Source organism: Saccostrea echinata, unplaced genomic scaffold (assembly GCF_033153115.1).
Source record: "Saccostrea echinata isolate AGI-Se365-2 ecotype Australia unplaced genomic scaffold, CSIRO_AGI_Sech_v1 ptg000001l, whole genome shotgun sequence".
NCBI classification, from domain to species: Eukaryota; Metazoa; Mollusca; class Bivalvia; order Ostreida; family Ostreidae; genus Saccostrea; species Saccostrea echinata.
In genome coordinates this window covers 44,489,671-44,511,462 of record NW_026889750.1, presented here as the reverse complement: position 1 = coordinate 44,511,462, position 21,792 = coordinate 44,489,671, and positions in this window count along the sequence as shown.

The following is a 21,792-nucleotide window of genomic DNA, read 5'->3' as shown; positions in this document are numbered from 1 at the left end:
AATTGACGACTGAAAAGCTTAAATCATCCCGTCTGTCATACAGTTGGCCATTTTCGTCTGTATCAGTACGGTAAACAGTAACATTATTTCTAAGAATAAATACTGTAACTGAATAAATTGAACGTGCGTACTGTAAAACATTTTCTTTTTTGTTTCATTCGTAGCACAATTACAAAATTCTAACAAATGTTTTCTAAATTGAAAATACAATTCCTTATTTATGTACAATACACACGGACACACATACAGACTCGATAACTTGTAAACCATATTAGTTCACTATTCATACATCATAAGAGTTTGTTTAACCTTGTTTCTCGTTATAAGTAATTAGCTGACGTCATACATGGCGTAATGGCTATCAGAACTTGTGTGGATTGGTAGATTATTATAGATGTCTTGGTTTGTATTTTCACACGAACCACTTACATCATACACATTCTCCTGTTTGCGATCTGAAAAATCTTCTCTCAAATGATTATAAATATCCTGATTGTTTTCAACAACTGGACTGCTGACGTCATAATCGTTACAATCGCTTTCCTTATTTGGAATGACTTTCAGTTGGAGATGATTATATACATTTTGAATATCCGAGCTTGTGACATCATACACGTTTTCCTCTTGCATTGGCATTTCGTCATAGTTCACATGCTCACATGAATCTTTCTTATTTTCTGCCTTGCCTTCCCCATTACTTTCGGAGTTAATTTTGTTTGATTTTTCATTTTTATACACTATGTCTATATTTTTATTGTCGGGCTTAAATTCAAATTCGTTCCTTGTTTTCTTCTTTAGTCTAAAAAAAAAATCAACGACAAAAGGCTTAATTAAGAGTCACGTTTTATATATAATTTCTTCTATTAGCGTCAGCATATACAAAGATATTACATATATACTTTATTTTGCAACTGTTGAGGATGACTGTGAAAGTCTTCTTTGGTAAAAAAAATCATTTTCAACCACAACCCAAACACTCTGCTATGTTGAAGAATTTGTGCAAATGTATGAAATGGCTTTCTCTAAAAGACTCCCAAGCTTAAGACAAGTTGAACACATCTTTGTTGCTGTCATGATATAGGTTACATAAAAAAGTAACAGTCACTTACAACTTGATAAGCTCCAACAGCTTTTTTACGATTAATTATTTAAAAACTGTGCATAACTTGCAGCATCTAAAACCTTTCTCTACATCTATAACACTTAATCTAGCACAAAAGTTAATGCAAAACTGTTAACCATTGGAGGAGATTCAATGATAACAAAGCTTACAACTGAATCGAAACCATTCTCAGCTTATTGTAGCATCGGGGTCTGTTAAATTCGGGTTGCTGATATATTTCTTTCAATAAAAAGTATTTTAACTATAAATAGAATCAAATTATAACTGGAAAGTTTCCTATTACAAGTAATGGCATATGTCAACTCGAACTGACCCCAATGCTTAAATATCAGAGATGAAAACTAAGTAAAAAAATATGCACAGACAGTTATCACAGTATATCAAAGCAAACTCGAATTAGTAACTCGTTCGTTACAACAGGGGACAGAGGTTGTCTAATGGGTTCCATTTTTTATTTTGTTACAAAAACCACGTTGACATGACGCGAGGAAAAATCTGTTAAAGTTTCATAAAGATTGTACGAAAGCCGGATAGGCTCATTTTTGACAAGACTAAAAAATATTTAACTCGTTATAACGAGATAATTATCTCGTAATAACGAGTTAGTATCTCGTTATAACGAGTTAGTTATCTCGTTATAACGAGATAATTATCTCGTTATAACGAGTTAGCTATCTCGTTATAACGACTTAGTTATCTCGTTATAACGAGTTAATATCCCGTTATAACGAATTAGTTATCTCGTTATAACGAGTTAGCTATCTCGTTATAACGAGTTAGTTATCTCGTTATAACGAGTTAGTTATCTCATTATAACGAGTTAGTATAACGAGTTAGTTATCTCGTTATAACGAGTTAGTATCCCGTTATAACGAATTAGTTATCTCGTTATAACGAGTTAGTATCTCGTTATAACGAGTTAGTTATCTCGTTATAACGAGTTAGTTATCTCGTTATAACGAGTTAGTATCCCGTTATAACGAATTAGTTATCTCGTTATAACAAGTTAGCTATCTCGTTATAACGACTTAGTTATCTCGTTATAACGAGTTAGTATCCCGTTATAACGAATTAGTTATCTCGTTATAACGAGTTAGTATCTCGTTATAACGAGTTAGTTATCTCGTTATAACGAGTTAGTTATCTCGTTATAACGAGTTAATATCCCGTTATAACGAATTAGTTATCTCGTTATAACGAGTTAGCTATCTCGTTATAACGAGTTAGTTATCTCGTTATAACGAGTTAGTTATCTCATTATAACGAGTTAGTATAACGAGTTAGTTATCTCGTTATAACGAGTTAGTATCCCGTTATAACGAATTAGTTATCTCGTTATAACGAGTTAGTTTCTCGTTATAACGAGTTAGTTATCTCGTTATAACGAGTTAGTTATCTCGTTATAACGAGTTAGTATCCCGTTATAACGAATTAGTTATCTCGTTATAACAAGTTAGCTATCTCGTTATAACGACTTAGTTATCTCGTTATAACGAGTTAGTATCCCGTTATAACGAATTAGTTATCTCGTTATAACGAGTTAGTATCTCGTTATAACGAGTTAGTTATCTCGTTATAACGAGTTAGTTATCTCGTTATAACGAGTTAGTATCCCGTTATAACGAATTAGTTATCTCGTTATAACGAGTTAGTTATCTCGTTATAACGAGTTAGTTATCTCGTTATAACGAATTAGTTATCTCGTTATAACGAAATAATTATCTCGTTATAACGAGTTAGTTATCTCGTTATAACGAGTTGGTTATCTCGTTATAACGAGATAATTATCTCGTTATAACGAGATAAAAATTGATCTAAAGAGTTGATATATCTAAGTAAAGAATAGACCATTTTTTATAGGAATTATACAGAAGCAAGTCGATCAAATTTGTTTGAAGTGTGCATGATAAAGATTTTATGGAACAACAGCATACTAGTTTTTTGTGTTATGCCTTTGATTAGTATTGTTTATTGGAAAGACCGAAGACAATTATACGGAAACTTGTGACCGCCTCATGTTGTTGTGTTATACCTTAAAATTGCAAAATAGAATTAGTGTCATCTTCAAATGGAATGTTTATAACGTCAAACATTTTTCAACTTGTGAAAGGAGATAAAAAAAAAGATAAACTCTGGCTGATTTAATTGCCCTGTTCAAGCTTTTTTGACTTTGTTAAAATTATGATATTTTTTGCGTAATATTTGTCGCAATAAAAAATGCATAGAAATAATCCCATTATTTTATATATTCCGAATAAATCATGTGGATATGAAACCATTTGTTAGGCTTTAACGTTCATGTTTTGATAATTCCTTGCCTGTTAACACAAGGAATACCAGTTCAATTTTATCGCCTTAAAGGGGCAAGATCAAAATTCAATGTCTGACAAAAAACTAAATTCACGTTGTTTTTATCACCAATCCCTTCTTCCCCTCAATAATATTAGATGAATATCAAGAACTAATACTGTACTTATCACTTAATAATTTATATATTTCTTTTGTTTAATAAAAGAAAGAAACATTTTAATTTACCAATTTGGCATGAAATCTCATGTACAATATGTATTTTTTGCGTTATTATCAATGTGATAGAATAAAAAACTTTTGGAGCTCTTTATTCTAAGGAAGCCACAATAAAAGGTGAAGGTCAGCATTAGTAAAAACAGTTGACATGAGATCCTTTTTGGGTATAGAATGAAATTCTAATATCTAAATTTTAAGGTGTATTTCAAGCATAAATTATGCCTAGAAATTTACCCCCCCCCCCCAAAAAAAAAAAAAAATCATCAATCTCTTTTTGAAAAAAAAATTATATGCTTGCAAAGTATACATAATAAAAATTGTAATGAGGAAATTAATTAACGACATTGCTTTTAATGTCGTATTAATAATATACATGTACATATGTAGTATTAGGCCTATTCGTTGATCAATCCTAAGTAAAAAGATTATAAAAGTGAACTGGCTTTGTAAACTCTGTAAACTTTTTTTTGTTTTGAAAACCCTGGTTTGATGCTTTGTCACTATGTGGTAAACATAGGATCCGCCAAATAGATGTGAATCTCAAATAGGTCTCCGTGAATCTCCACAGCTTGGAACCCACCCACCCACCCACGCAAAAAATTATAAACAGTGAATCATGACAGAATATTAGACAAAATGTCAATATCAGTAGATCAGGTCTAACGTCTTATTACTTAGAAGGATGTAATATCATTTTTGCTGCATCATTCCTCATCATCGTGGACAATCTGCATCTGCATAAGCTTAGTCACAAAGTTCAAAGGGGGGGGGATAAACCAAGTAAAATATTTGACAAGCAAAAGAAAAAAAAAAGAGATTTGATATTCCAACTACGAGTATATTCTCCATTATTTTCGGGAGATATTTACTCAGGTAAATTAAATATGGAGGAAGGGGCACAAAGATACTCTTGACCGCCCCCTTTTCAAAAGTGGTGGTGGGGACATTAGCCCCCCTATTACTACGCCTATGATCTAACTGCTGATGTCTCACCATCCCCCTTCTTCAAAACATTTCTGAATCTCAAAAGTAATATATGTATCACAATGTAATCGTATATATTATATGTTGCATAAACGTTATGTTGCACTTATATTGTCTCTGATATTAAATTTTAGCGGTATAGAAATTGATATATGAAAGTGTATAAGTCGTCCAAAACATGTCGAAATAGTGTCATTCTTCAGAAATAGTTGTCATAGATAAATTGCCAAAATTGGAGCAAGTATTTTTGGCAATATTATTTTAAGAAAAATATCGCAACAATTTGAGGAGGCGTTCACGGATTAATGTGTAAATGTGTTCGCCTTAGAGTTGTTACTTATCAAAATATGATTATTGACAGCGAGATAGTTCAAGATTTAATCATAAGTAAACCACAGAGCAAATTAAATTTTCAACCATTTATCAATTGTTCAAGTTAAATTTGACTGATAATTACTTGCTAAAAATTCAATGGCATTTAAAACTGCAGCCATTTTTATTCTTATATTGCTATTAAGTCTCGAAATAACAAGAAAAGTGTCTCGTTATAACGACATAACTAATTCGTTATAACGAGATAATTATCTCGTTATAACGAGATAACTAACTCGTTATAACGAGATAACTAACTCGTTATAACGAGATGACTAACTCGTTATAACGAGATGATTATCTCGTTATAACGAGATATTAACTCGTTATAACGAGATAACTATCTCGTTATAACGAGTTAATATTTTTTTATCTTGTCAAAAATGAGCCTATCTGGCTTTCGTAAGATTGTATGTGCGGTTACTGTGAAAATGAAAAATTTGCCATTTTGCATCTGTTTCGATGGCAACGGTGGTCATTTTGAAAATTCAAAATGTGGAGAGCACAACTTGAGTTAGTGATTATCATTTTTGTGAAGTTTTATTCATATTATCTAAACCACTTGCTAGATTTTTGGTGATAAATATAATGGATATTGTTGCCATGGAAAGAAAAGTTCCTTACAAAAGCAGACTTTCTAGTTCATTATATCCAGTTTATAAAATGTAATTTTTACTACTGCATAAAAAAGCCATACTTCAGCAGGAATTTTTATCTGTGCTCGAACGTAATAAGAAAAACAAGCGGAAAAAATAATGTATTCAATGGTATATGTGACTGAAAATAAGAAGGGTGTCACTGACAACGCATTTGATGTTGTGCTTTAAAATAAACTCTTAATCTTGCATACCTGACACAAAGAATTGCCATTGAGATCAAAGTTATAAGAGTTATAACTGCTCCCGCGCCTGATAGGATGACGATCAAAGGAAATCCATCATCTGAATTTTTAATGGATGAAACTGAAATATCAATATCCATATCTAATTACGTGATAGATACGTTTATAAATACAAGAAAGAATGGTGAGTAGGAAAATACCCAAGAAAGATATCACATGTTATCTCTGATGTGTAATGGAGTTAATTAAGACAATAGCACAAACATGCAGTCATACTGCATACATGTATGTACATGAAGATTATTGCAACGTATATGATCTTTTTAATTGCTTCTGGAAATGTCTTTGATTACAAAATATAATTTTCAAGAGAACATGTATAATTAAAGACAATATAACTAGAAATATTTACCTACTTGTGATTTTGATGTCAATGATATCTAATATTATATTTTCATGTCAACCATTTGAATCTGATTCGTTGAGAAACATTTAAAAAAAAAAACACTGCTTTCCTCAGAATGATTAAAAACATGGTGAATTCGCGGAATGTATGCGCGCGTGCTTCACCTTTATTTGTTTATGCTTAAAACATTCAGTATAATCTAATACATTATCAATATGACACTCAACTATACATGCAGTATTTATATAACGCATGATCATTTGTACTTGAAGCATTTGTGTTCTATGTTTTAATATAAGGGAGGATAATAGAGTACAACGTATTGGATACGTCTGTCACAATGTTACTTCGAGTGAAGAAATAATTGTTTAAAACTCAACAGCTAATATTATGTATATAAATGTAGTTAAAATGTATATGTGAAAGCATCAAAGGAGTATAGAATAAAACGTGTCTTGTTTCCCTATGTATCATAATTTGTACAAATTACCAAATATCCTGTATGTATTTTATGATGATTTGCCTCTTCTTAAACCAAATTATTTTTTGTGTAGGCTAGTTACTACTTTAATTATGCAAGTGAATTATATTTCGTTTTACATCTTCTGAATAGACATACTTTTTTTACTGTTCGTCAAGGAAATATGTTCTGGTGGTAGTGTTGTGCTATTGTCAGACCCTTGTGTTACATCTGTGAAAGATAGCGTACTTATCTCCCTTGTATGTTCATAAGTTGACGTTGTCAAGGGAGCAGTTGTTGTCAAGGGAGCAGTTGTTAATTCTTCCACATTTGGAATCTAAAATATGGGCAATAGTTTTTGTGAATTAATATCATTTAAAAAAAAAAGTATTGCTAATTATGGTCTATACAATTTCAGATTGCAAAAAGTTATAGCTCAAAAAATCTTATACTCACTACAATAAAAAAGATGAAGTATAGATATTTTAACAAATACTCAATCTTTGTGTCTTTGTATAAAATATTTGATAATAACAAACTGATATGATTACTTTACAGATCACAGATTTCCGAATACTACATGAAGTCTGATCGAGGTAGTGACAAAACCCACTGACGTTACAACTCTGACATTTTTGTACCTCGTCAATTCTAACATTTCTACCTACAAAAAATTTATATATTGAAATATATAAAACAATATTAAAAAATTTCAAATATATATTTGTTTATTGCATATACACGAGGGTTCTCCAGTAAAATCGTGGACGAAGTGTTTTTATCGAAAAAATAATTCGTGCCTTGGGCTGAAAGGTTCAGCAAATGTTTATCATACCTAAGGATATATTTTTATTATATTTGAACGTATGTGGGGTATGGTCGTGTGGCCACGACCAGAAAATAAAAAAAAATCAGGGATTCATCAGATAATACACGAGTTATAATTAAGTCAAAATAAAAAGCATTCAATAAATCAGACCGGAGCGAAAATTAAATATTTTAAGTCACTATTTTCTATGTCCTCCTTTTCTGAACATTTGTTAACGTAACAGGCGAAAAATGATGACGTTTGCTAACATTACGGCGCACCAGCGATCATTTCAGCTGCTGAGATTTAGCTTTTTTAGGATTTACGCATCTTTATAACTTTTAAACAATAAAACTTGATGAAAAATATCATAGTACATCATTTGTTCTTTCATAAAAAAAAAAAATATTTGTCATGGGTAACTTTTTAAATGGATGTTCTGGCTTCGAGCTCCAAGATAGACAAAAGCATATATGAATAAACGTCCACTGACATCAACTTAATTAAGATGCTATCAACGCACGCCGTCAAAAAGCTGTTCGCGAGATTTCCTGTGAAATTGAATATGGGAAGAAAACTTCAATAAAATACTGATGAAAAACTTCTCAAAGTTCCCTTTTTATGCAAGTTTGGTCTCTCGCCTGCTTAAGGAGTGAAATTCGTGTATCGGTGTAGGCTGATGAAATATGTGGAGATAAACAACAGTATTCAAGCTCAAATGTCCAACAAACAATACAAATTTTGGAGCAGAGTAAACACGGACCTCTAAAACATCAGAGGTGGGATCAGGTGCCATGGAGGAGTGAGCATCCCCTGCCGACCGATCACACCCGCCGTATGCTCCTTGTCATGATAACGGGAAAATCCATCGACAATTCAGTGTGTAAATAATGGCCTAGCAATTAGTATGAAAAACGTCAGTCAGCATTTGACTTAATGATAAATTGCATTTGCTGACATTGTCATTGTATCGACCATAGAACGTACGAAATGACGACTTTAAAAGAGACTGCTGATATTCTTGTTTCATCAACTTGTTTGTCAATAACTTACCTCGTTTTAGAAATTGTTCATACGGCAGGGGTTCAAAATTCCTCAAGCCCGACGTCCCAGACTAACAAATTCCGGATCCGGACTCGGCATTTAGAATCGCCGAAAGTCCTGGGACTTGGCAATGTTTCTTGTTTATCTTTTATTTAAGTTAAGAAAAAAGTTCGTAAAACTAAAAATAAAGCAAATTCTCAAATGTAGTCAATAAAAATGTGGATTTTTTGGCGTTAATATACCCATAAAACATTACGAACGTCTCAAAAATACAATCCGTCTTTTTATGTTCCGTTGCGGTTAGACACCTGCTTTTACGCAATTTCTCATGTTTCCTCCCATATGACATGAGTTTGTTAAATTTTGGTTTTACCAGTAAAGGAACGAGAAATAAAAGACCCCGTGAGGAACATGAAGCTGGGGATAAAAAAAAAACAATTCCAAAGACGGAACCTATGACAAGAAGAGAGTTCGCGAATTCCAAAGCCACTGGCGTGATGATAGGCCGTGGCTTGATTACAATGACGATACGAAAACGATGTTTTGTTCATTTTGTCAAAGTTTTCATGTATGACTATGTAACAGTGACTGTAATGCTGTATGGAGGAAAAATAAAACATATATTCATACATATAGTCTTTATTCATTCAATGCAACAAATGAAAATAAATTATAACATAAATTTAATGATGGTTTAAGTAAATATAATTTTATCTATCATGAAAATATGGACTCAGAAATTTCTTCTTCGGACTTGCCTAAAATTTACTCTTTAAGTCCTGGACTTGACCATGATAAAAAAAATTTTGAACCCCTGCATACGTAGAGTATGCTCTTGCGTATCGAATCAACTGAGAGATATTAACCCTCTATGCAGGTGATGAAGATATATTGCTGCATAAGTAAGAGGAAGTTGACAATTGGAAAGTTAAAGTCATCACGTTTATCCTGAAGCTTGGTCGTAAGATTACCATTAACGTCCTTTTCTAGTAAATTATCCAAATATGAAACAGATGTGTCAGACCCTGTGGTATCTTTGATTTCAAGCTCACCGGTATATATCGTATCGACATAAGAATGGAAATAATCAATGTTTATTGACAATAATTTAATTTTGGTTGTAATCTACCCTCTGATTGGTTCATATCCAAAATGGAACGCAGGTCTTTATAACCTAGTTTTGGTATGGGGACACGCCCCCTGATAACCAGCTGACTCATCTGTATCCATGCAATCCTCTCATTTCAAGTCCGCGGGGTTCATGGCAAATCCCACATTCTAATAACTGTGCCTTTAACTTCAAACAGTAACTCGATCTTACCACATGTAAACAACAACATGGCTTCGAGGCCTATGTATCAGTTTCTAGATCCCCTCACTTCCGTTGCTACGGTTGCATTATTGAGCGGCATAATTTGAACTAATAAAAAGCAATGAAATTCTACACCCACAGTTGTTTCATGATTTTAAAATTAAATTGAATGTCTAAGGAATGACTCTAATTCTTGGCCGAGTATAACCTTGTTTAGGTCAGTTTACACTTTATAATCCGCGAAGCGGATATAAAACAGCGTAAGCTTAGCCAAGAATTAGAGTCATTCCTAAAATACGTCGTCGATATCCAATTTAGTATAAGCAGATTTTCAAAATCGATAAAACATAACGTTGCAGAAGACCATTTTGACGTTATCATCCATGCGCCGTAAGGCAATACCACATTTAACAAATGATGCCATATTTTGCTGATTGGAGAAAGTATATTTTGAAATTGGCTACGGATATTGAAGAATAAATTACTAATGAGCAGTATTTTTTTTTTTAATGCAGCTCTACTTTTTTTTTTTTTTTTTTTTTACTTTTTTACTCTAGACAACCTTCGATTTTACTCTAGATCACTTGTCTACGATTTTACTGAACAACTCACGTAGTTTAAAACATTTCTTCAAAAAATACTCAATATATAAGCTACATGTACATCGTTCAAATCTTATTATTAGATTTTATTATCCTGGAGTATTTTTTCACTTTTTTCAGATATCAATATATTCATTACAATAAAACAATTGATTAAAGAATGAAGAGTATCTAAACTGGGGGTTACTTTATATTCTTTACTATCTAACATAGAATTAAAGTTCATTTTCATCAGTGTCCTGTTACATCAACAATACATCAACAATAATTCTTAATAAGGGAAAGAACAGACTCAACTATGGTACTCTGATCATTTATACAAACAAACCAACAGACCTGTGTCTTTTCGTGTGTAGAATTGCTTCTTGTAGCCAACCCAGTAGGTGGTGGCCGTGCTACGAGGATATAGTGTAAATATAGAACAGAGCAGCTGAGAGGCGTAAATAGAGGATACGTCCAAACAGTAAGAGTAGGTCTGGTCCCATGCACCCGTCCCTATTAATCAAGACAAGTATTTCCATTGCAAGTTTTTATTCTGTATCAAGAAATGGTTTGTCTTTTCTGACTCGACATAATTTCGTTTTGACTCGTATTACTTTTTATATCACTTTAATTGGACTTATATATTGTAATTGTACAGGATTTTTTTTTCGGCATTACAATTCTTAATAACCATTGCTTTTTCACATTGCTTTAAAGATGTAAAATGTGAAGATAACGAACAGTGGTCAATCTCAAAATTACAGTAAACAAAACGATTCGTGAACAGGGCAAAAACACGGACCCCTGGAAACACCCGATGTGGGGTCAGGTGCCTAGGAGAAGTAAGCATCTCCTATCAACCTGTCACATCCTCCTTGGGTCCAGTGTACTGATCAGGTAAACGGAGTGGGTGCGTATCATTACCGCTATATTTTCATAGTTGTCATTGCCGCTACAAAAAAGGCTACATTATCGCTACATTTACAAGTGTACATTACCGCTTCATTTCCTCTTTCGTTAGCCAGCGGATTATGCATTACAGATTGAATTAAAGTACATATATATCTATAAGACCTGTTTTCCCTGCTCACCACGGGGAGATAAAAGTAAGACTTTGAGCAGAATGTTTTTTTTTTTCAATTTTTATTTAAAATCTATTTTATTTAATAAAGCACTTTAGAAGGTGTTAAAACCAGGCATTTTTCATGGATATAACACACAGTCTTTACATAATTGGTAGAGGTTTGAAGACCATTTGCTTGACGAACTGCTGTCTGGAAATCTCATATGAATTATAATAAATAGAACTTATATTCCGTGTCGTTGCTGGCTGATTCGATATGTAGTGGTAATGAGTTGTAATCGGCAGTATTCTTTCGAAGAAATGTAGCGGTAATGAGTTGAAATTTTTCGCAATGTAGCGGTAATGTTGACCCCCCCAACGGAGTAATGCTTAGTTTAAACGGTATAAAATTTATAACCTAACATTTGATGAGAAACACGTCTAATAAAATGCAACCCAACAGTAGGTTGTATTCGCAAACAAGGTATTTACTAGTATAATGACCATAAAATTTGAGAATTTGAACAAGATGGTTGAAAACCCCGTAACATCAACTTATTTCAGTAGTCTGCCTCTGTTTAAAAATTGATCGTGCTCAAAGCAATGTTCTGAAGGGTTTAATCAGTTGGGAGATATAAATCAGAAGATTTTGGGATATAACTACGTAAACAGGGAAGGTTGACAATGGAAAAGCTGGTGTCATCTCGTTTGTCATATAGTTTAGCTGTTTAGCTGTTAGTTGGTCATTAATGTCCATAGTCAGTAAAATATCTAAGTATGAAGCAGATGTGACAGGCTCTGTGGTGGTTTTTATTTCGAGTTCACTGGGATATATCGAGTTGACATATGAATGCAAATAACTTTTTAATTGCATGGTGAAGGATCGTCAATATATCGAAATGAAACTTAAAAGCCACAGCAAGTTATCCTCTTGTTAATAAATATGTAGATGTTTTAAATAGAGTCTACTTCATAATAATATAAAACAGATCGGCTATTAAAGTAGCGCAATTAGTACTCATCGAAATTCCAACAGATTGTTGGAAGACCTGGTGGCCAAAGACTATCAAGATTTTGTTAATAAGGATCTCAGTATCTCAGGACCTCAGTTTTTAATATCATTTTCAGAGTATTTGTGTGTTGAATCAGAATTAAATAATCAAAATATCAGCTTTCGGTTTCAATCCAGATAATATATACGTAAGACACTTTGACTGGCATACATACTAAATACATGGCTTTCTGAATTTTTTGTTATTTTTCCTTGTGATTTATGTAAATATAATTTATATAATGATATCACATCAACTCTACATGGAAAAAAGGGCAAGTTATGTAAATGATACAAATCAACGGAATTCAAATCAGTCCAGTCTAAATAAATTCTTTTTTAAACGTCACAGCAATTTCGTTTTCATCGCGACGTCGACAACATAAAAGTTTTGTTCTATGAACATTTTATTACTTTTTCAACGACAGCTTAAAGCCTTTTTTCCTTTTTTAATTCAACAAATATTATTGTCTTTTTAAAAAATTCTTTGGAAGTGTTTTCTTAATTACATCGTAAACTTTCGAAATGATTTTCAAACATTGTGAAATTTTAAACAATAAATCAACAAACAAAAATTCATTTACCAGAAGAAAAGGAGTTTTCACAAGTTCTGGGCATGTGAATTTCACATTTTCGTCCCTGTAGAAATGGGTACCCATTCTCGTTATCACACCTGGCCGACAAACAATTACCATCCAATTGAGTGATACCCGTAACTAATGAGGAAAAAAGGTTTCAATTACTTATATCGTAAATATCATAAACAAAACATTGGAATTTAGGTTCACATTATAAAATTTGCATAACGATAGCTGATAATTGCTCTCATAACCAGATACAATACGAAAACCTAGGCAAAGACGGTCACAGATCAGGGATGGGGTCAATTACTTTAAAAAGTAATTAATTAAATTACAATTACTTTGACTTTTTCTTCAATTAAATTACAATTAAATTACAGGCTTTCTAAGACATGTAATTAATTAAATTACAATTAATTTGCAAAAGTAATTAATTAAATTACAAATTACATTTTTAATTTTTTTGAAAATTTTTATAATCCTTTTCAATGAATATACAGAACATCATTTATTTGTATATAAGCTCAGCCTCTGCACAAACAGTACAAGAAATAATATGCTATAGGCATTGTGTACCATTGTGGTTTTATTTATAGCACTTATTTACAAAACAATAGGAATCTCTTAAAGAACTATCCGAGATCAGTTTGATGCAGTTTCCACCACACAAAACCTACATGTACACAAATTGCATGGCTTATGGTATTTGATTAAAAGTGAGTATTTTAACAGAGTAAAATGAGTCGCAACTGTAACCCCTCAAATTAAATATTTCCTTTGAAGGTAACCTAAACATCTTAAATTGCTATTTATGCTGAACAATTTTACTTCATAAATCAGAATTGTACAGATAGAAAATTCATTCATTAAAATCTGTTTAGATTTAAAATAATTATCAAATTGAAAGTTTTTCTTTTCCAAGGCTAGCGGAGCATTCTACACTGAAATAATTATCTCCATTGGCCTTGTCTTCTAAATCATGGAATGAATATTTCTTTAGAGGAGTTGATTTGTTTTGATAGCAATTTAAAGCTGTGATCAGGAGGGCAATTATCTCTTCCCAACAAGAGAGAACTCTAGCTTAATTAATGACACCAGAGACATATATATATTTTTATATGTCTCTGATGACACACACCTTCTTTTTCTTTATTATTGATCAAACAACAAAGATTAGAATATAATAAATGTGTGTTTCATAGCTGAATAGACCTAAGAAGGGTGGTTCAAAATTCATACATGTATTTATAAACATAAATCAAAAAATTCAAAATTTACATAATCATTAGAAAGAAACTAGTTTATTCTTATCAAGCCAATCATTTAATTATTTGTTTGTAAGCATGTATAATTGACGGATTGAGGATATGTTTAACAATAAAATGAAAACCAGTAAAATGAGGAGGTAGTGGTGACGATATATCATGAATATATCATGAACGTGTATTATATAAAGTAATTGATTGTAATTGAAAAAGTAATTGAAATTACATGGTATTATTTCAGTGTAATTAATTAAATTACAATTACAAGTAATTGAAAAAATGTTTAATTACAAATTACTTCCAATTACTTCAAAAAATGTAATTAATTACAGTCAATTACAATTACTTTTTTCAATTACCCCATCCCTGTCACAGATACACCGTATTGTATCATTATTAGTTCTATTTCAGTACCCCCCCCCCAAACAATGTATCACTAAGGTTAAATTTTATATACCATGCAGAACATATTTGGTATGCTGAACTATAAGAAAAAGAATATGTGTCCAGTAACTTTACATGAATATCTATAAAATTAGTTTTGTTAAAACATAGATTTTACATACAAACCTAAAGATGTTTTATCTCTGTATAGGCTGGCAATGTTTTGGTTGTCATTTGTGCCACCGCACGTGTTGGGAGTCTCTGTATTGTTACATCTTGTCCAAACTGAGACTTTATTTGTTCTGAACTGGACCGAGTTACTGTTGACTGCTGAGTCAGGAATACAAAAGCACACAGTACCTTCCTGTAGAATAAACAGAACATTCAATTTAATGGCGTAAGTGAGTAAATGTGAGACTAGCAACAAAATATGTATGAAATATTTCTTAAGAATGAAAAAGATGAATATAACAAACAGCGATCGATCTCAGGAAACCGTCATATAATACAAATATGTGAATAGTGCATGAAACACGGACCTCTGGAAATTCCAGAGATGGAATCAAGTGCCTAGGTGTAGTCGACCGGCTAAACCCGCTATGAGCCTTACGAATCTTACGGAATATTCCGTAGTCAAATTTAGCATAAAATCAAAGGCCTAGCAATTTGTATCAAATATATCAGTCAAGATACGACCCAATGAAAGGTTAAATTTGCTAACGTCCATAGATGTTACGAAATGCTGACTTTAAAATATGTTGTTGGAAGTCCTGAAACATCAACTTATCTTTCTGTAGCCTGCCTTGGTTTTAAAAAGACCATAAGCTATTCCATCAATGTAACGTACAGATAAATAATTCAATAATTAACGTACTTTTACCCACTTTTCACCAGGGGATCTGACACAAATGCCTCTTATTTGGATATTTTACTAGAGACAGACATTGATGGCAAACTAACAACTTTATATCATGATAAATGTGATGAATTCAACTTTTTTATTTCCCTTATTTATGTAGCAATGTACCAACATCACCTGCATATGGGGTTTTTCTCTCACAATTGATTCGATATGCAATTCAAGCATGTTCTATGTACGAATAATTTTAAAACGAGGCAGGCTACTGACACACAAGTTGATGATAAAAAGGTATCTAACAATTTAGTTGAAAGCCAACGTTTTGCAAATTCTATGGTCGATACTATGACCTTGATTGCAAATACAGTCTGTCATTGGAATGTTGTTTGACGTCTTTCATACAAATTGTTAGGCCATTATCTTCACACTGAATTGCTTGCTCCGTAATCAGAAGGTCGTGGGTTCCAACCCCGTCAGCGACTGTCCTTAGTCGATAAAAGTAGGTAGCAACTGTTCCTTAGCCAAGCGCTTGGCACTTTAAAGCAAAATTTTCGGGTCCTTCGGGTGAAACCTTAAAATACGAGGCCCCGTGTCGCGGCAGGCGTTAGCACGATAAAGCTCCCTCACTGCTCAATGGTCCTAAGTGCCCAGTAAGGGTCTAAGTTGATAAAATAGAGAACAGGGATAACCTTCAATAATTCACGAGCCACTCTCATATAATATTGATTCTCATATAATATTGACTCTCATATAATATTGATTCTCATATAATATTGACTCATACTGAGTATAATATTGACTCGTATAATATTGGCTCTCATTTAATATTGACTCTCGTATGATATTGACTCTCATATAATATTCAGCAGCAGGAGGCAAGTGATATTTTAAAAAGTGTGAAAGCATTTCTAAAAGAGATGTATATGATTTCAAATCTATCAAATTAAAAAAAATTCTATCAATATACCACTGGAAACTTATTGGATATTTTTAGTGATGATTACACATTTTTTACACATTCATTGCTTAATTATGTGTTTTATTCACAGTTGGATATTTGAATGTCCAATCGATGGGCAGTTTGATATTTGAATATCCAACTGATGTACATTTGGATCTTTATATAACTAATACTGATTGGATATATGTAAATAATTTAATTTTGTTTGTATTCTAGCCTCTGATTGGTTAATATTCAAAAAGGAACACAAATTATTTCTGTATAACCTGGTTTGGTATGGGGACACCCCCCCCCACCCCCCTGACAACCAGCTGAATCATCTGTATCCATACAATCCTCTCATTTCCAGTCCTCGGGATTCATGGAAAATTCCAGATTTAATAAATGTACCTTTAACTTCAAACAATAATTCGATCTTACCGCATGTAAACAATCAACAAGGCTGATAGGCCTATGTATCAGTTTTTACCTCCCCTCGCTTCCCATCACTTCCATTACTACGGTTGTATTATTGAGCGGCAAATTTGAACTAATAAAAAGCAACGAAATTTTACACCCATAGTTATTTAATGATTTTAAAATTAAATTATAAGGAATGACTCTAATTCTTGGCCAAATTATTCGAGTATAACCTGGTTTGGGTCAGTTTACGCTGTTTTATAATCCGCTTCGCGGATTATAAAGCGTAAACTGACCCAAACCAGGTTATACTCGAATAATTTGGCCAAGAATTAGAGTCATTCCTAAAATATACGTACACTAATTATTTTATTAAGGTGACGTCAATGTATCCTGTTCAGTATAAATTTTGAATTTACTGGGTGGAGGTAAATATAAAATTTACAACATTATAACTCGTTGTTGTGCAGAATAGACAGAATAAATATCTGACTGTGTTTACGTGAAGATTATTTATACAGGAGGGAGTACAAGTATTCATCATTCTACTTCATTATTGACAGTTTTAAATTCATTAATTTTCATGCTAGAGTTATTATTTTTATATTTTTTAATTTTTTTAATTTTATTTTTTTTTTAATTTATTTATTTATTATTCATTTATTTTTTATAAATGGCAAAATACATATACTAGTATATGAACAAATGAATAAAAAATTGGAATTCTTTTGGAATTTTCATCATTTACATTGTGTACAAGATCCACGTCAAAAATTGAGTAGACTAGCATGTTGTAAATTTTGAATTTAGTGGGTGGAGGTAAGCGCAGAATAATCATGTTGTGTATTCTGCGTTTACCTTCACCTAGTAAATTCAAACTCTACAAAATGATGACTCTTTCTCATTGTGGGTACAGCTTTTACTAATTTCATTGAAATCTTTTTACAACGTATTAGCGGATCTGGACCAAAAAAAAGTTAGGGCAAGCAAACACATCAAAGAAATATTGATTCATCTATAATCCAATTAATATATTTTCAACTCTGTTGGCAAAGGAAAATGAAAACGAGAAATTGGCTCTTTTGCAGTCAAAATTTGTCATTATTGCTCGCCATTTAGTATTTTTTTTGTACGTACAGAGACGGCAAAAACATGAGTTTGGCACAGCTCCTGACAGGCCCCTGGACTTGGACTGTCCATCTCGTGTGTACTCTGGGCTACGGATCTTACTGTGTTCTCGTAATCCCATCCTACAATACATTTACTGGACTATATCAGGTCATCATCCAAAAAGCCAAGAGATAATATTTAAAATTTACAATATTTAAACAAGATATTTAGCCGATCTTTGAAGTCGCTTGACGAATAAGGCTTCGAGGAAAAAATAGTACAGATTATGTATATTGAATGAATAATTATTTCGACAATAGACAAGGAGTAAACGCAGGTAAAAAGGTTTGATTTATGATTTAATAATTGAAATATAAGATAATACACGAAAGACAGAATACTTCCGCATCAAATGTTCCACCACGAAATAACATTTGTACCCTCTATTAACTTACCCACCACACCAATCCAGTCCGACAGATACTGATGCATCCCTGTCCAGTACTCATTTTCCGGAAGGCCCCCGGACAACAGCTGTTGTTTCACTTCCTCTTCGCTAGCCATGGATCCATTTCTTTTCTGGCATTCTGTCCATCCCTCACTCCAAGACATTGTTAGATTTAGAATGATAGTTGTCGTTTCATCATCCTGGCATATACCTGCAAAATAGTTATATAGTTAACGTTTTATTTATGGGTCAAAATTTACTGTGAAACCTGTCTACTCTGACATGCACTAGGACACTACTATTTCTTTTATTTATTTATTTGATTGTTTGTTTGTTTGTCAGAATAGACAGGGTGTTAGATTCAACAGTGAGAAGAACATGGAAAATGGTAAAGTAGAAATGAAAATAAAGGTTGGAAAACGATTTCACATGTGTTGAATTAGCTTCTTTTTTTTTATTTCCTTTATATTATGAATCAATTATGACCCAAAAAGTTTACTCAATCTTGTGATAATCTTATGAATGTTTGTGAACATTACTAGTCAATATAGTCTTTTTTTCAATGATGAAGATAACAAACAGTGATCGTGCTCAAAAGTCTATTTAAATAATACAAATTTTGAGGAGAGCCAACACGGACCTCTAAAAATAGAGGTAGAATCGGGTGCCATGGAGGAGTAAACTTTCCCTGTCGACTGCTCACACCTGACGTGTTCCCCTAGTCATGATCGGGGAAACGGAAAAATCCGTAGACAATTCAGTGTGAAAAAAATGGTCTAACAATATGCATGAAAGACATCAGTGAATATTCGACTCAACAATAGTATTTGCTAACAAGATCCTTGGATCGATGATAGAATTTGCGAAATGTTGGCTTTAAACAGATTGTTGATATCCTTGTATCATCAACTTATTGAATTTGTTAATAGCTTTCTCGCTTGAGAAATCGTTTGTAGGTAGAACATGCTATTGCGTATCGAATCAACTGGGAGACATAAACTTCATATGCAGATGATTATGGCATATTGCTACATAAGTCAGGGAAGTTGACGATAGAAAAGTTCATGTCATTGGGTTTTTCATAGAGTTTAGTTGTTAATTTGTCATCTTCCTCTAGTAAAATATCCAAATATGAGCAGATGTGTCAGACTCTGAAGTGTCTTTTATTTAGATTTCAATAGGATATATATTAAATCAGCGTAGGAATGAAAATGAATATTGTTGATTGATGAAACTTTCGTCGTCTATATATCTTATCATTATTTAAAACAACCTTGTTAATATTGAATTGAAGGTCACAACAAGAGACTTCTTCTTTTCATGTAGATCTAGAAGTTTTTGAATGATAAAATTGGCAAAGATACTTAAATAAATTACAAAATAAAGTAAAAAAAAAATTTAAAAAATCACGACTGTACAATTTAATTGAAGTGAATTGCAATTATATGCCTTCAGGATTCCTTATACGAGTATCTCCTTGGAGAACCCCCTTAGGTGCAGAAGCAGGTCATCATTACCTATTAAAATAACTCTGTGATCCTATACAAAATCTCCGGGGTATGAATATATTCTTACTAATTAACTACTGTCAACTTCATAAAACCATTGTCATTACGAAACTTTACTTTGGAACGTTTTTGGTTAACTGTAGATATGGTTTATACTTTAAACAAATAAACAAACTTCGAAACTTCGCTTTGAAGTGTGGTTTTAGAGCAAAGGTGCAATTAAATACATGTCTTAAATCTCATATATCAATGAGGGCAATTTGATTTTAGTAATAATATTTGAATACAATGAATTTAATTGTTGAAGAATTTGATTCGCTCTAAGAAACTATAGTTTACCATTTGGTCTAACTTAAGTACAAAACAATAGTACAAGTATGTCATTGTTCCCTTTAGTTCATTTTTGAACAGCATTTTCCTCTCCGCTGTAATCTATTGAGTTTAAGAAACAGTGTATTCCGGGTCGACTTCTAGTAACTTTCACGGCAGAGGAAGGCATAATTTCGAATGTTGCAGGATGTGGAGTTCGTCCATGGCCATATTCATAATTTTATTGCAATGACGAAACTGTAGTGTCATTTAACACTAAGTTTTTTTTTCATATTGATGCATTAAGAATGACATATTTCTGTTGTTCTTGTTTGACCTATACAAACAAATGTTCTTTCTTTTTGCCATGTTTGTTAACATATAGGTATATATTATGTATTCACTGTATCTAAATGATAAATGTTACCTCTATTCCAAAAATCTTAAATGGTTCCAGACATGCTACTCGACAAATGTTCATCTGAATCTGTATAAAGTTGCTTTTAAATATTAACCTAGCTGGATATTTATTTAATATATGCACCTATGTAAAGTCTATTATGTAAATGTTAACACCTAGGGCTTAAGTTGAAAACAATTATGAAAGTTCCTTCTTCAGCTTATTACAAGCAAGTTGAGACAAAAATTGACAGATAATCAAGAAAATACTTAAAATGAGAGAGAGAGAGAGAAGTGAGATAGTTACCTAACTCGTATATGCACAAACTCATCCATAATAACACAATATTTCTGTTCATGATGACCGATCGGTGACCACTAAATATAACAGTATACAATACACAAACAGATTGATTTCTAGATCAGGAAGACAAGGATTACGGAAGGCGACAATTATGTCTCAGTTGGTACTCGGCCAACTTGTTTTGTTTTGCCAGAGCTGGTCATCCTTGAAGTGGCCACTAGTAAGGGAACAACAAAGTGCAGCCACTCGTGAATAACACTAATGTATATCTCGAATATTTATTTTCTTCTTTACAATAAAGATTCAATTAGTTTTGTACCATTCCGTACCACGATCTTGTTTTGTTTGCTCGGTCATCTGAGAAATTTAACACATCGACGGACCAGGAAGTTGTAATCAATTAACCAGCTTCTATCACTCGAGAGATAACTTTCTTGGCCACATACATTGTTTTTACATACATTGAATTGATTGATTCTTTGTTTCATTTGAGATTAAATTCCTAGAAAGGTACAACTGTAACCCCCCCCCCCTTTTCAGAAGTGAAAACTCTTTTAAAAGCTAATGTGTGTTTGTGTCTGTTCTTTAAATTGAGAATTATTCTAGAAAGCCATTTTCGTCTGTAAATATTATACTCTTAACAAGTAAGAAATTTGATGTTGTTGACATTTTGTGATAGTTTTTTTAACTT